We start from the raw sequence: 14,425 nt of genomic DNA, 5'->3' as shown, positions 1-14,425 counted from the left end.
GACACTGTGTTAACAACCCTCCAGATGAGCTTCAATGCCATACAACTCTCCTTCCATGGCCTCCAACTGCTCCTAAACACAAGTAAAACTAAATGCATGCTCTTCAACCGATCGCTGCCTGCACCTGCCCGCCCATCCAGCATAACTTCTCTGGACGGTTCTAACTTAGAATTTGTGGACAACTACAAATACCTAGGTGTCTGGTTAGACTGTAAACTCTCCTTCCAGACTCACATCAATCATCTCCAATCCAAAGTGAAATCTAGAATTGGCTTCCTATTTCGCAACAAAGCATCCTTCACTCATGCTGCCAAACATACCCTCGTAAAACTGACCATCCTACCAATCTTCGACTTCGGCGATGTCATTTACAAAATAGCCTCCAATACCCTACTCAACAAGCTGGATGCAGTCTATCACAGTGCCATCCGTTTTGTCACCAAAGCCCCATATACAACCCACCACTGCGATCTGTATGCTCTCGTTGGCTGGCCTTCACTTCATAATCGTCGCCAAACACATTGGCTCCAGGTCATCTACAAGACCCTGCTAGGTAAAGTCCCCCCTTATCTCCGCTCACTGGTCACCATAGCAGCACCCACCTGTAGCACGCGCTCCAGCAGGTATATCTCTCTGGTCACCCCTAAAGCCAACTCCTCCTTTGGTCGTCTCTCCTTCCAGTTCTCTGCTGCCAACGACTGGAACGAACTACAAAAATCTCTGAAATTGGAAACACTTATCTCCCTCACTAGCTTTAAGCACCAGCTGTCAGAGCAGCTCACAGATCACTGCACCTGTACATAGCCCATCTATAATTTAGCCCAAACTACTACCTCTTCCCCTACTGTATTTATTTATTTTATTTATTTTGCTCCTTTGCACCATATTATTTATATTTGAACTTTGAACTTTCTTCAAACTACAAATCTACCATTCCAGTGTTTTTCTTGCTATACTTTATTTACTTTGCCACCATGGCATTTTTTTGCTTTTACCTCCCTTATCTCACATCATTTGCTCACATTGTATATAGTCTTATTTTTTTTTTCTACTGTATTATTGACTGTATGTTGTTTACTCCATGTGTAACTCTGTGTTGTTGTATGTTGTCGAACTGCTTTGCTTTATCTTGGCCAGGTCGCAATTGTAAATGAGAACTTGTTCTCAACTTGCCTACCTGGTTAAATAAAGGTGAAATAAAATAAATAAAAATAAATAAATTCCTCCTCCCTCCTCCGTGGCCTTTCCTGGCTTACCCCCTTCGTGGCCTCTCCCGGCACAGTTTTCCCAACGTCTCACCAGTCTGGAATGTTACACCTCTCTCCTCGGAATTCCAGAATGCTGAGCTGACTTTTCAAGGAATTTTGTTTGTAATATGTGGGTGGTCAGACAGACAGTATTTCTAACATAGACATTTATGTAGGCTAAATGATTGTTTTCTTTAGTATATTCTGCAATTCCTAGAAAGAGAAGTAGTAACCTGCCATTCAATAGTATTGTTTGTCTATAGCCAGAAGTCTCTGTCTACTCATCCTGTCCTGTAAGTCATTAAACACATATACAGTGCATTCGGAAAGTATTCAGACCCCCTGACTTTTTTCCACATTTTGTTACGTTACAGCCTTATTCTAAAATGGATTACATTGTTTCCCCTCCCTCATCAATCTACACACAATGCCCAATAATGACGAAGCAAAAACAGGTTTTTAGAAATGTTTGCAAATTAATGAAAATTTAAAAAATTAAATATCACATTTACCTAAGTATTCAGACCCTTTACTCAGTACTTTGTTGAAGCACCTTTGGCAGCGACTACAGCCTCGAGACTTCTTGGGTATGACGCTACAAGCTTGGCACACATGTATTTGGGGAGTTTCTCCCATTCTTCTCTGCAGATCTTCTCAAGGTCTGTCAGGTTGGATGGGGAGCGTCACAGCAAAGCTATTTTCAGGTCTCTCCAGAGATGTTCGATCAGGTTCAAGTCCGGGCTCTGGCTGGGCCCCTCAAGGACATTCAGAGACTTGTCCCGAAGCCACTCCTGCGTTGTCTTGGCTGTGCGCTTAGGGTTGTTGTCTTGTTGGAAGGTGAACCTTCACCCCAGTCTGAGGTCCTGAGTGCTCTGGAGTAGGTTTTCATCAAGGATCTGTCTGTACATTGCTTCGTTCAGCTTTCTCTTGATCCTGACTAATATCTGAGTCCTTGCTGCTGAGAAACATCCCCACAGCATGATGCTGCCACCCCCATGCTTCACCATAGTGATGGTGTCAGGTTTCCTCCAGGTGTGACGCTTGGCATGTAGGCCAGAGAATCTTGTTTCTCATGGTCTGCGTCCTTCCGGTGCCTTTTGGAAAACTCTAACCGGGCTGTCATGTGCCTTTTATTGAGGAGTGGCTTCCGTCAGGCCACTCTACTATAATGGCCTGATTGGTGGAGTGCTGCAAAGATGGTTGTCCTTTTGGAAGGTTCTCCACAGAGGAACTCTGAAGCTCTGTCAGAGTGACCATCGGTTTCTTGATCACCTTGACCAATGCCCTTCTCCCCCGATGGAAGAAGGGAAACAAGATGGAAAGAAGAGGCAACTAAGTCTCATAGCAAAGGGTCTGAATACTTATGTAAATAATGTCATTCTGTTTTTTCAATTTTAATACATTTAATACATAAAATGTCTAAAAACCTGTTTTCACTTTGTCATTAAGGGGTATTGCATGTAGATCGATGAGGATATTTTAAAAAAAAAATCCATTTTAGAATAAGGCTGTAACATAACAAAATGTGGAAACAGTCAAGGGGTCTGAATACTTTCCGAATGCACTGTAAACTCCTGAAATTCCAATTCTTAAGCCATGTTGAGAAAAGTATATGAGTGAAGGAAGGCATACTTTCTATGCAAGATCTGAAAGCGAAATATCAAATGTTTCAAAAGCTTGGCAGTACTTTGTTGAGTTATAACATTGATGTTCCAGTTATTTTGGAATGAAAGTCCTTTTTTTCTTCTTTGTTTTTTTTGGGGCGGGGGGGGGTATATTTTTATACATTGCTTTTGGGTCAACCATCTGTTCTGAGTCACATGATCTACTGGTGAAACAGACGGCATGCCCAAAAATACAACCCAGACAGGCGATCTCTCTCACATACACACACACACACACGCACGCACGCACGCACACACACACATACACACACAAAACGTGATTATTGCACAGTATCTGAATGTGTGACTTCTGACTGATGATGACTTGACAGTCAAACATCCACAGGAAACTCTGCTGACTGGCAGACGCCAATTCCCCAGAATGCATTACTGATTGATCAACAACAGGAAGTGAGATGTGACTGCGTGTGCCCAAAGACACCATTCTGACAGAGGGAGGAAGTTCTTTCCCAATACTCTTACTAAACAGTCCTCTGCCCTTTCTTTATCTCTCCTGCTTCATATTTCCACATAATGCCCTGGTTTTAGTCACTCATGAAACAGTTAATGTGTAATATGTGTAATTTAGATGTCCTTTTAGAATGTCATGCATGACATCAAAAACTAGTTACAAACAATCCCTCAGACATTTTTATGCCTCAGAAGTGGTCTAAAAACTCTCATGATCATTGATTTGTGGATGAACTATCCCTTTAAACCCAGTGTGTAGGCAAACCCGTTCTACTGTGGGTGTTTTCATCCAGCCTGTGTGAAGCGTAGGAAGCTTTGATTGAATACAAAGTATGAGCTATTTATAGTGAGACAGAGCGGCATGTGAATATTCCACGGTTATTATTGGAAGACATCTGCTATTTGCAGAATCAAGATTCACAGTTGTTGCTATATTTAAATGTATTTCCATACAAAGTCTAAATTCAACGTTTTTATTCTTCCAGTGTTTAATCCTGAACAAAAATATAAATGCAACATGCAACAATTTCAACAAATTTACTGAGTTACAGTTCATATAAGGAAATCAGTCACTTAAAATTAATTAATTAGGCCCTAGTCTATGGAGTTCACATGACTGGATGGGGGCACAGACATGGGTGGGCCTGGGAGGGCATAGGCCTACACACTTGGGAGCCAGATCCACCCACTGGGGAGCCAGGCACAGCCAATCAGAAAGCGTTTTCCTCCACAAAAGGGCTTTATTACATACAGAAATACTCCTCAGTTTCATCAGCTGTCTGGCTGGCTAGTCTCAGATGATCCCGCAGGTGAAGAAGCCGGATGTGGAGGTCCTGGGCTGGCGTGGTTACACTGGAGGCGGCTTTTGGTAGAGAAATGAACATTCAATTATCTGGCAATAGCTCTGGTGGACATTCCTGCAGTCAGCATGCCAATTGCACGCTCCCTCAAAACTTGAGTCATCTGTGGCATTGTGTTGTGTGACAAAACTGCACATTTTAGAGTTGTTTTTATTGTCCCCAGCACAAGGTGCACCTGTAAAATGATCATGCTCTCTAATCAGCTTCTTGATATGCCAGACCTGTTAAGTGCATGGATTATCTTTGCGAAGTAGAAATGCTCACTAACAGTAATGTAAACAAATGTGTGTACAACATTTTAAAGAAATGTAGCTTTTTGTGCTTATGGAAAATTTCTGGGATCTTTTATTTCAGCCCATGAAACATGGGACCAACACTTTACATGTTGCGTTTATATTTTTGTTCAGTATATGTTACCGTTGTTCAGGTAAAGGTTTTGGAGAGACACATCCTTTGCCTTTCTTAAGAAAGTGGTGTCTTTGGGCATCCCGGGTGGCGCAGTGGTCTAAGGCACTGCATCGAAGTGCTAGCTGTGCCACTAGAGATTCTGGGTTCGAGTCCAGGCTCTGTCGCAGCCGGCCACGACCGGGAGACCCATGGGGCGGCGCACAATTGGCCCAGCGTTGTCCGGGTTAGGGGAGGTTTTGGCAGGCAGGGATGTCCTTGTCCCGTTGCGCATTAGCGACTCTTGTGGCGGGCCGGGCGCAGTGCACAGTCGCGAGGTGTATGGTTTTTCCCCCGACACATTGGTGTGGCTGGCTTCTGGGTTAAGTGGGCATTGTGTCAAGAAGCGGCTTGGTTGGGTTGTGTTTATCAGAGGACGCATGGCTCTCGACCTTCACCTCTCTCGAGTCCGTATGGGAGCACGGGAGACAAGACTGTTACTACCAATTGGATACCATGACAAAGGGGTGAACAAAAGAGTGAAATGAAATACAAAAAGAAAATAGATAAAACAAGAAAAATTTATTAAAGAAAGTGCTGTCAGCATTGAGCAATCTGAATAAACCTTGGCCTAGTCTCTTGGAAACATAATTTCCATTTAGCCTAAGTAAAATTGTCAATCCATGACAAAACATTAATCTGATGCTCCCTACCGTAAATTCTAACCTTAACCATTACAGTAAGCATTTTACATTTACATTTCAACGGGGTGTGGACGTCCCAAGGGTGCCAGATAGCACCGACCCTATCAGGAACCAGTCTGGCCCTTGACTAGTCAACACAGATGTTGAAGTATCTCAAATTCATCTGAAAATGTTCATTTTTTGTTAATTACAGTTCACATTCATACTGAAATTGTTGTGAGGTCAAGACATAGCAATGTCCTGTGTAAGCAAATAACCCATCTTATTTTTTTTATAGCAAGTAAACTGGACCTCAATTCGAGTGTTGTTGGCCGGTCCACAATTGCGCTATGGTGCAACAATACCACCACGTGGGTATAAGACGAAACTGCAAGAGGTGAATATTTGCATTTCAATTGGTTCATGAACTTTCTATTATGGATATGATATTATCATGGGCGTTAATTACCTTCGTTATAGGTGTGTCATGAGTCATCAAGACAGGTAATGAAAGTAACTATCAAAAATATTTCACCTGCAAAGCTGTGAAATCAGCAAGCTGTGCTTGCTGATCTGTGTTTTTCGTTTAGCAAAAGGAGAGCAATGATATCAATAAATCAATAAAACAATAATATCAAAATCTTTGTTTCACATCTTTGTGCGAAGGCTATTATGAATTATGCAAAATATTAATGGAAGAAATTATTCCCACGCGCCTAGCGTAAACTTGCACGGACCACCAGTGTCTATTCCATCTCACATCTTCTCCGTCTTCGTCACGTGGTGTTTTCAGGATCGAGCTGTGGGTGTGTCTTATCGCGTCCGGTTTCATTCATAACTAAGATCGGCATTTGACGCCCAAATTAAACTATGCGGAGAAGGCTGACGCTATTTGCGTGTGATGGACAGCGTCAAATGGACCACATGAAGTAACCCAGAATAAGGTAAGTGTGTCTCCATAGTGGGCTTTCGCTTTAATCCATACAGCCAATCCATCTGTTGCCTTTGATTTATGATGTAATTATATATTCTAGTAGAATGGAGGGATAGTGCACACTACAGATTGTAGCCTACTCTGATACAGTTTACATGTAGTCATTCCAGCACTGCCCTATATATCTAGTAGGCTAGTTGGGGTAGTAGGGGATGTGATGTGGATAGGAAGAGCGATCCACACTGTAGAATACAATTTACCACACATATTGCTGATAAATCTCGCCACACCATTGCGATGAAAATGATACAGCGATGTGAGGAGAGCACACGTCTGATTGTGAAGTTTGCCATAGCCTATGCAGTACAATAAGCACTTTATTTACATAAAAGGCAACAATAATTGCCGATGATGGTCAAATATATTCGATATTATATTTTGATAATAATTCACACCGCTTGGCTGTTTACTGTAAGATGTGTGTCAAACATAAGATGGTGCATAAATGTGCAACGACTTCCTTGATCAGCGGTTTCTCCGAAGAAAGGATGCTGAGATGAGCACTGTCTCAGCACCATCCCGAGGATAGAGCGCGCTTCGGTTATCCTCAAAGGGAAAGAAACTGGGGGGGTTACTTCGATGCATGACGAGACATGATGTGACGTTATTTCAAACGTTTGATATGTTGAAAAGAATGTGCTAGAATATCCACTGACTTTCTTTTTGTTTCCGTGCCCATATTTCTGATGCCCAGAAAGCATGATATTATATGGATATTATAGTGAGGAACATTACGTTATTTCGGTCATAATTAAAAAGTTAGACAAAGCCTTTAATTAGGCTTAGTCCAAGGATCTGGATCACATCATTTCACTTTCACCTGCTGTGACACATCAGCCCTCATCTCTGATGTGGCAGGCTTCACTCACAGCAAGTGTACTAGACTTCTGCTGTTTCCTCAAGTACAGGCACATCCCTGATTATTTCAGGGACAATCTATAGTCCTACAATGGTATGATTCCCCCAGAGGGGGATAAGGGAGGAGCAAGCTGCACTCACTAGATCACTTTGCCCTGAGGAAGTGTTCATCTTGGCACCATTTTTTTTGATTTTATTCTAGTCTTAGTCATTTTTATTAAAATATAATTATGTCTTAGTTGCATTTTTGTCATTTGAATAATAATTTAGTTTAGTTATTGTCAAAATTACAAAAACAGTGGGCCATTTTAGTCAACTAAATGCCCTTTCATTTTAGTCAACTAAATGCCCTTTCATTTTAGTCACATTTGAGTTACATCATATTTGTATTGCCTCATTAACCTATAGTAAACATAAATCACTGACTTCCATGTGCACAAACATAGCATAACATCCTATCTCATGATTCTCTTCCCAACAGCCAAATGGGCAGAAGAGCACATTATTCAGCAGCAGATTAAAAATCACACCCCTTGACGGGTCTCCAGATGAACAGTTCCTCCTGTTGGCACTAGTGCCACTAACTTTTTCAGTTGGTGGCACCAGCCCATGATTTGGTCGCACCATTCGTTTTCCCCTCGGCATCATGCAATAGAAAAAATGTGTAATGACCTTCTAAAATACTTCACAGTGCTGTAGACTGTGTAACAGGCTACTGAGAAGGTAGGCTATTCAATAAATCATGTTCAGTGTTTCATCTAACATGTCCAAGCACTTATGCAAGATATTTTTATGTGCAAGTGCAACCTAATCCAGTGATAGTCATGAATTGTGGCTTGACTATAGGATATTGTTTTTATATTTTTATATTGTCTGAATTTTGTTGTTCAGTAGGGATGAATTTACCTGCATCTTTGTGTGCATTACTGTCATAAGCTAATTTATTTTGGGTCTAATTCACCACATGAGGAAGTGAAAACTCAAAACACATTAGCTAGAACGGTAAGACTCAACATAATACTCACTGCTAGTAGTCACGTAAACAGTCAATTGAATGTCCTAAAAAGTGTTGCAGTTGTAGCCTGCTACCCTATGCGCTCTGACTGCATCGCTTCTTGTTTTTACTACAAACATTCATGTGTTGGAAATTCCAAATTGTTTGCATAGTCAACTTACACACAGCACTGACACACACACTTACCACACCAGACATGCCGCCTTTTCACAGTCCCCATTCCAGAACAAATTCAAGGAAACGTACAGTATTATACAGAGCCATGATTGCATGGAACTCCCTTCAAACTTATATAGTGCAAGTGAACAGTAAACCTTGTTTCAAAAAACGAACAAAACAACACCTCACTGCACAATGCCTCTCCCCCATGTGACCTACTCCCCCATGTGACCTACTCCCCCCATGTGACCTACTCCCCCATGTGACCTACTCCCCCATGTGACCTACTCCCCCATGTGACCTACTCCCCCATGTGACCTACTCCCCCATGTGACCTACTCCCCCATGTGACCTACTCCCCCATGTGACCTACTCCCCCATGTGACCTACTCCCCCATGTGACCTACTCCCCCATGTGACCTACTCCCCCATGTGACCTACTCCCCCATGTGACCTACTGGTTGTGAGTATGTACTGACATGTGACCTACTTGTTGTGAGTATGTACTGACATGTGACCTACTTGTTGTGAGTATGTACTGACATGTGACCTACTTGTTGTGTGTATGTACTGACATGTATATGTAACTGATAGACACACACACACACACTACATGTTAATGTTTTTAATTTCTGTAAATTGTAAAGTATTTTGTCTGGTAATGTCTTTTTCGTTGTGTCTGTCCCCAGTAAGACTAGCTGTCACTATTGGCGTCGGCTAATGGAGATCCTAATAAAATCCACAACAACAAAAAAATCACTCACAATGGCAGATACGCAATTCTTCATTTCGCGCTTTGTATCTTAAAGGCATAGTTGCTATATGAGCTCAATATTAAGAGATGACAAATAAAACATATACCCACAGAAAGCTGAGAACAAATGTAGTTGCTTCTAAGGTTTGTGTTTCCAGGGATTGGATTTTGAAACGTTATAAAATCAGAAGCCTTTTTTCTCTCTCCCGGAGCGCACATTGAGGGAGAGGGAGAGGAAGTGGCTCGCTCATCATAGTAGCAGGCCCCATTGAAAGATAAGTAAAGTGGCTCCAAACGTTGCCCATTTTTCTACCGGGAGCTTCTACCAACGGAAGATTATGGTGTGTGCCTTTTTTGCATCAAGGTTGTGTTGCTGCCAGATTGGAAACCCTCCAAAAACTCTTGTCCAGTCCATTTACTAGTCAGATTTTAGGGACAGGTCAAAGTTCTCTTTTTGCTTTGGGGAGGGTTGTGGGTTTTTTGAGGGGGCACAGGGGAGGGTAGTCAAAAACAATGTCTTGACTTCCTTTTGATATTACCCTAATAAAGTTTAGAAACGTTGGTGAAGGTTTGGTATGGTGTGGCTATTATTAAGCTACAGCTACTGCAGGCCTATCATATGAAGGGAAAGTGCCCTGGTGCTCCAACTGACTCCGACAGTTGGAAGAAGATTGTTTTAGGCCCACTAGATTTACACCTATAATCTAACAATATATTGCTTATCTTTATACCAAATATTGAAGTAGAAAAAGTACGAATTACACTCCTTCTGTACGTCTGTATCTGTAGACGCAGTAGCCATCTGACATAAAGAAATGCATGTTGGTGTCGTAGCATGCCAATGTAACAGTGTAGGTTCCATCCCTCTCTTCGCCCCAACCTGGGCTCGAACCAGGGACCCTTGCACACATCAACAACTGACACCCCACGAAGCATCGTTACCCATCGCGCCACAAAAGCCATGGCCCTTGCAATGCAAGGGGAAACGCTACTTCAAGTCTCAGAGCGAGTGACGTCACTGATTGAAATGCTATTAGCTCGCACCACCGCTAACTAAATATATATATATATATGCTAATTGATCATTAGAAAACCCTTTTTCAATTATGTTAGCACAGCTGAAAACTGTTGTTCTGATTTAAAGAAGCAATAAAACTGTCCTTCTTTAGACTAGTTGAGTATCTGGAGCATCAGCATTTGTGGGTTCAATTACAGGCTCAAAAGAGCCAGAAACAAAGACCTTTCTTCTGAAACTCTTCAGTCTATTCTTGTTCTGAGAAATGAAAGCTATTCCATGTGAGAAATTGCCAAGAAACTGAAGATCTGGTACAACACTGTGTACTACTCCCTTCACAGAACAGCGCAAACTGGCTCTAACCAGAATAAAAAGAAGAGTGGGAGGCCCAGGTACACAACTGAGCAAGAGGACAAGTACATTAGAGTTTCTAGTTTGAGAAACAGACGCCTCACAAGTCCTCAACTGTCAGCTTCATTAAATAGTGCCCACAAAACACCAGTCTCAACGTCAACAGTGAAGAGCCGACTCCGGGATGCTGGCCTTCTAGGCAGAGTTCCTCTGTCCAGTGTCTGTGTTCTTTTTCCCATATTAATCTTTTCTTTTTATTGGCCAATCTGAGATGTGGCTTTTTCTTTGCAACTCTGACTAGAAGGCCAGCATCCCGGAGTCGCCTCTTCGCTGTTGATGTTGAGACTGGTGTTTTGCAGGTACAAAAAGTGTTGTAATTTCGGAATGGTTCACCCAATATGGATTAAAATACCCTCAAATTAAAGCTGACAGTCTGCCAATTTAACCTCATAATCATTATATAATTTCAAATCTAAAGTGCTGGAGTACAGAGCCAAAACAACAACAAAAATAATCACTGTCCCAAAACTTTTGGAGCTCACTGCATCATTCCCATGATGGCGTAGCAGTGCAGACGTGTTTTGTTCGTCCTCTCGTGTACTTTTGTATTTTTCGTCCTTTTTTGTATATATTTTGATTTTGATTTTCAATCTCTTTCCATTTTAACTCAATTATACCTTCCGGTAACCTGCCTCACCCAATGTGATACAGAACCGCTATTATTTGTAATTTTTAGACCTTATAGCAAGAGCCACCTAGCCATCAGAAGCTAACCAGCTAATTTAGCTACAAGCTATTTAGTCATTGTTAGCCACTGCTAGTGGCCTTTACCTTTTTTTTTAGTTTGGATAATACTCGCCAGCCTACCAGTATCGGACTGTCTCTCCACTACAACGCCGGATTCCTGCCGTAATCCCTGGACCATTACTCCTGATCTTCACAGCTAGCTACCACCGAGATACCCAGTACCGAAGCAATCCCTGAGGCCCACCTCCCGGCCTACTCAGTTGTTCACCCCAACCCCACCCAAACACGGCTAGAACCCACTACTCCACCGGATCCTTGACATAAGCTCTGGACCTTGGCACCGGATCACCGCTGATACCGAGTGGCTATAGTGGCTAACGCCCCATGCCCTGAAGCTAGCACCAGGTAGCCGTGAGCCAGGCGCATCGCCCAGCTAGCAAACTAAATTACTACAACTACAATACCTCTTTCGCCATCTGGCTTGGATCCTTTGTCGACACGGCGTCCCGCCGCACCACCATGACTGGTCTGCCGACGAATACTCCATCCGCTGTGCCTCCAACCGGCCTCCGTCGGACGTCGGAGCAGATGCTTCTACTAGCCCCGGGTTACTAACTTTAAGCGCCGTGTCGCTAGCGTAGTAGCGACTGCTCCGCGGCCTCCCTGTTCCATCTACCGCTGCCCCCTGGACCCTATGATCACTTGGCTACATAGCTGATGCCTGCTGAACTGTCCACTAATCATGGTACTCCATTCTGTTTATTACTTGTTTATCTGTCGGCCCCAGCCGCGAACTCAGGCTCTGTGTGTAGTTAACCGACCTTCTCTGTCCAGTCATCGCAATTTTACTTGTTGTTGTTGTTTTAGCTGATCAGCTGTTGTCTCACCCGTTGTTGTCTAGCTAGCTCTCCCAATCAACACCTGTGATTACTTTATGCCTCGCTGTATGTCTCTCTCAAATGTCAATATGCCTTGTATACTGTTGCTTAGGTTAGTTATTGTTTTAATTTACAATGGAGCCCCTAGTTCCACTCATCATACCTCTGTTACCTCCTTTGTCCCACCTCCCACACATGCAATGACCTCACCCATTATAACCAGCATGTCCAGAGATACAACCTCTCTTATCATCACTCAGTGCCTGGGCTTACCTCCGCTGTACCCGCACCCCACCATACCCCTGTCTGCACATTATGCCCTGAATCTATTCTACCACGCCCAGAAATCCGCTCCTTTTATTCTTTGTCCCCAACGCTCTAGGCGACCTGTTTTGATAGCCTTTTGCCGTATCCTCATCCTACTCCTCCTCTGTTCCTCGGGTGATGTGGAGGTAAACTCACGCCCTGCATGTCCCCAGGCACCCTCATTTGTTGACTTCTGTGATCGAAAAAGCCTTGGTTTCATGCATGTCAACATCAGAAGCCTCTTCCCTAAGTTTGTTTTACTCACTGCTTTAGCACACTCCGCCAACCCTGATGTCCTTGCCGTGTCTGAATCCTGGCTTAGGAAGGCCACCAAAAATTCTGAGATTTCCATACCTAACTACAACATTTTTCGTCAAGATAGAACTGCCAAAGGGGGAGGAGTTGCAATCTACTGCAGAGAGTACCTGCAAAGTTCTGTCATACTTTCCAGGTCTATACCCAAACAGTTTGAACTTCTAATTTTAAAAATGAATGTCTCCAGAAATAAGTCTCTCACTGTTGCCGCCTATCGACCCCCTCCTCTGCTTCCAGCTGTGCCCTGGACACCATTTATGAATTGATGCCCCCCCCCCATCTAGCCTCAGAGTTCGTTCTGTTAGGTGACCTAAACTGGGATATGCTTAACACCCTGGCAGTCCTACAATTTAAGCTAGATGCCCTCAATCTCACACAAATCATCAAGGAACCCACCAGGTACAACCCCAAATCCGTAAACATGGGCACCCTCATAGACGTTATCCTTACCAACTTGCCCTCCAAATACACCTCCGCTGTTTTCAGTCAGGATCTCAGTGATCACTGCCTCATTGCCTGTATCCGCTATGGGTCCGCGGTCAAATGACCACCCCTCATCACTGTCAAACGCTCCCTAAAACACTTCTGCGAGCAGGCCTTTCTAATCGACCTCCCGTCAGTCGAGGATGCTTGGTCATTCTTTAAAAGTAATTTCCTCACCATCTTAGATAAGCATGCCTCGTTCAAAAAATGCAGAACTAAGAACAGATATAGCCCTTGCTACACTCCAGACCTGACTGCCCTTGACCAGCACAAAAACATCCTGTGGCGGACGGCAATAGTATCGAATAGTCCCCGTGATATGCAACTGTTCAGGGAAGTCAGGAACCAATACACGCAGTCAGTCAGGAAAGCAAAGGCTAGCTTTTTCAAGCAGAAATTTGCATCCTGTAGCTCTAACTCCAAAAAGTTTTGTGACACTGTAAAGTCCATGGAGAACAAGAGCACCTCCTCCCAGCTGCCCACTGCACTGAGGCTAGGTAACACGGTCACCACCGATAAATCCATGATAATCGAAAATTTCAATAAGCATTTCTCAACGGCTGGCCATGCCTTCCTCCTGGCTTCTCCAACCCCGGCCAACAGCTCCGCCCCCCCTGCAGCTACTCGCCCAAGCCTCCCCAGCTTCTCCTTCACCCAAATCCAGATAGCAGATGTTCTGAAAGAGCTGCAAAACCTGGACCTGTACAAATCAGCTGGGTAAGACAATCTGGACCCTCTCTTTCTAAAACTATCCGCCGCCATTGTTGCAACCCCTATTACCAGTCTGTTCAACCTCTCTTTCGTATCGTCCGAGATCCCTAAAGATTGGAAAGCTGCCGCGGTCATCACCCTCTTCAAAGGGGGTGACACCCTAGACCCAAACTGTTACAGACCTATTTCCATCCTGCCCTGCCTATCCAAAGTCTTCGAAAGCCAAGTTAATAAACAGATCACTGACCATTTCAAATCCCACCGTACCTTCTCCGCTGTGCAATCCGGTTTCCGAGCCGGTCACGGGTGCACCTCAGCCACGCTCAAGGTACTAAATGATATCATAACCGCCATCGATAAAAGACAGTACTGTGCAGCCGTCTTCATCGACCTGGCCAAGGCTTTCGACTCTGTCAATCACCGTATTCTTATCGGCAGACTCAATAGCCTTGGTTTTTCTAACGACTGCCTCGCCTGGTTCACCAACTACTTTGCAGACAGAGTTCAGTGTGTCAAATCGGAGGGCATGT

The 14,425-nt window shown here is 43.6% G+C and overlaps 1 protein-coding gene across 1 annotated transcript in view; it reads left to right on the top strand.

Moving 5' to 3' along the window:
• The first annotated feature begins 6,045 nt into the window (after nucleotides 1–6,045).
• LOC115156458 (uncharacterized) overlaps nucleotides 6,046–14,425 on the top strand; it is a 24,558-nt gene continuing 16,178 nt past the window's right edge. Inside the window, exon 1 of the mRNA XM_029703881.1 lies at nucleotides 6,046–6,253. The gene's annotated coding sequence lies outside the window, so the exon portion shown is untranslated. The remainder of the gene's footprint in view (nucleotides 6,254–14,425) is intronic.

The sequence above is a fragment of the Salmo trutta genome, chromosome 21 (genome assembly GCF_901001165.1).
Source record: "Salmo trutta chromosome 21, fSalTru1.1, whole genome shotgun sequence".
NCBI lineage: Eukaryota > Metazoa > Chordata > Actinopteri > Salmoniformes > Salmonidae > Salmo > Salmo trutta.
The sequence above is the reverse complement of the archived record's forward strand: the minus strand, read 5'-3'. Positions and strand labels throughout refer to the sequence as shown.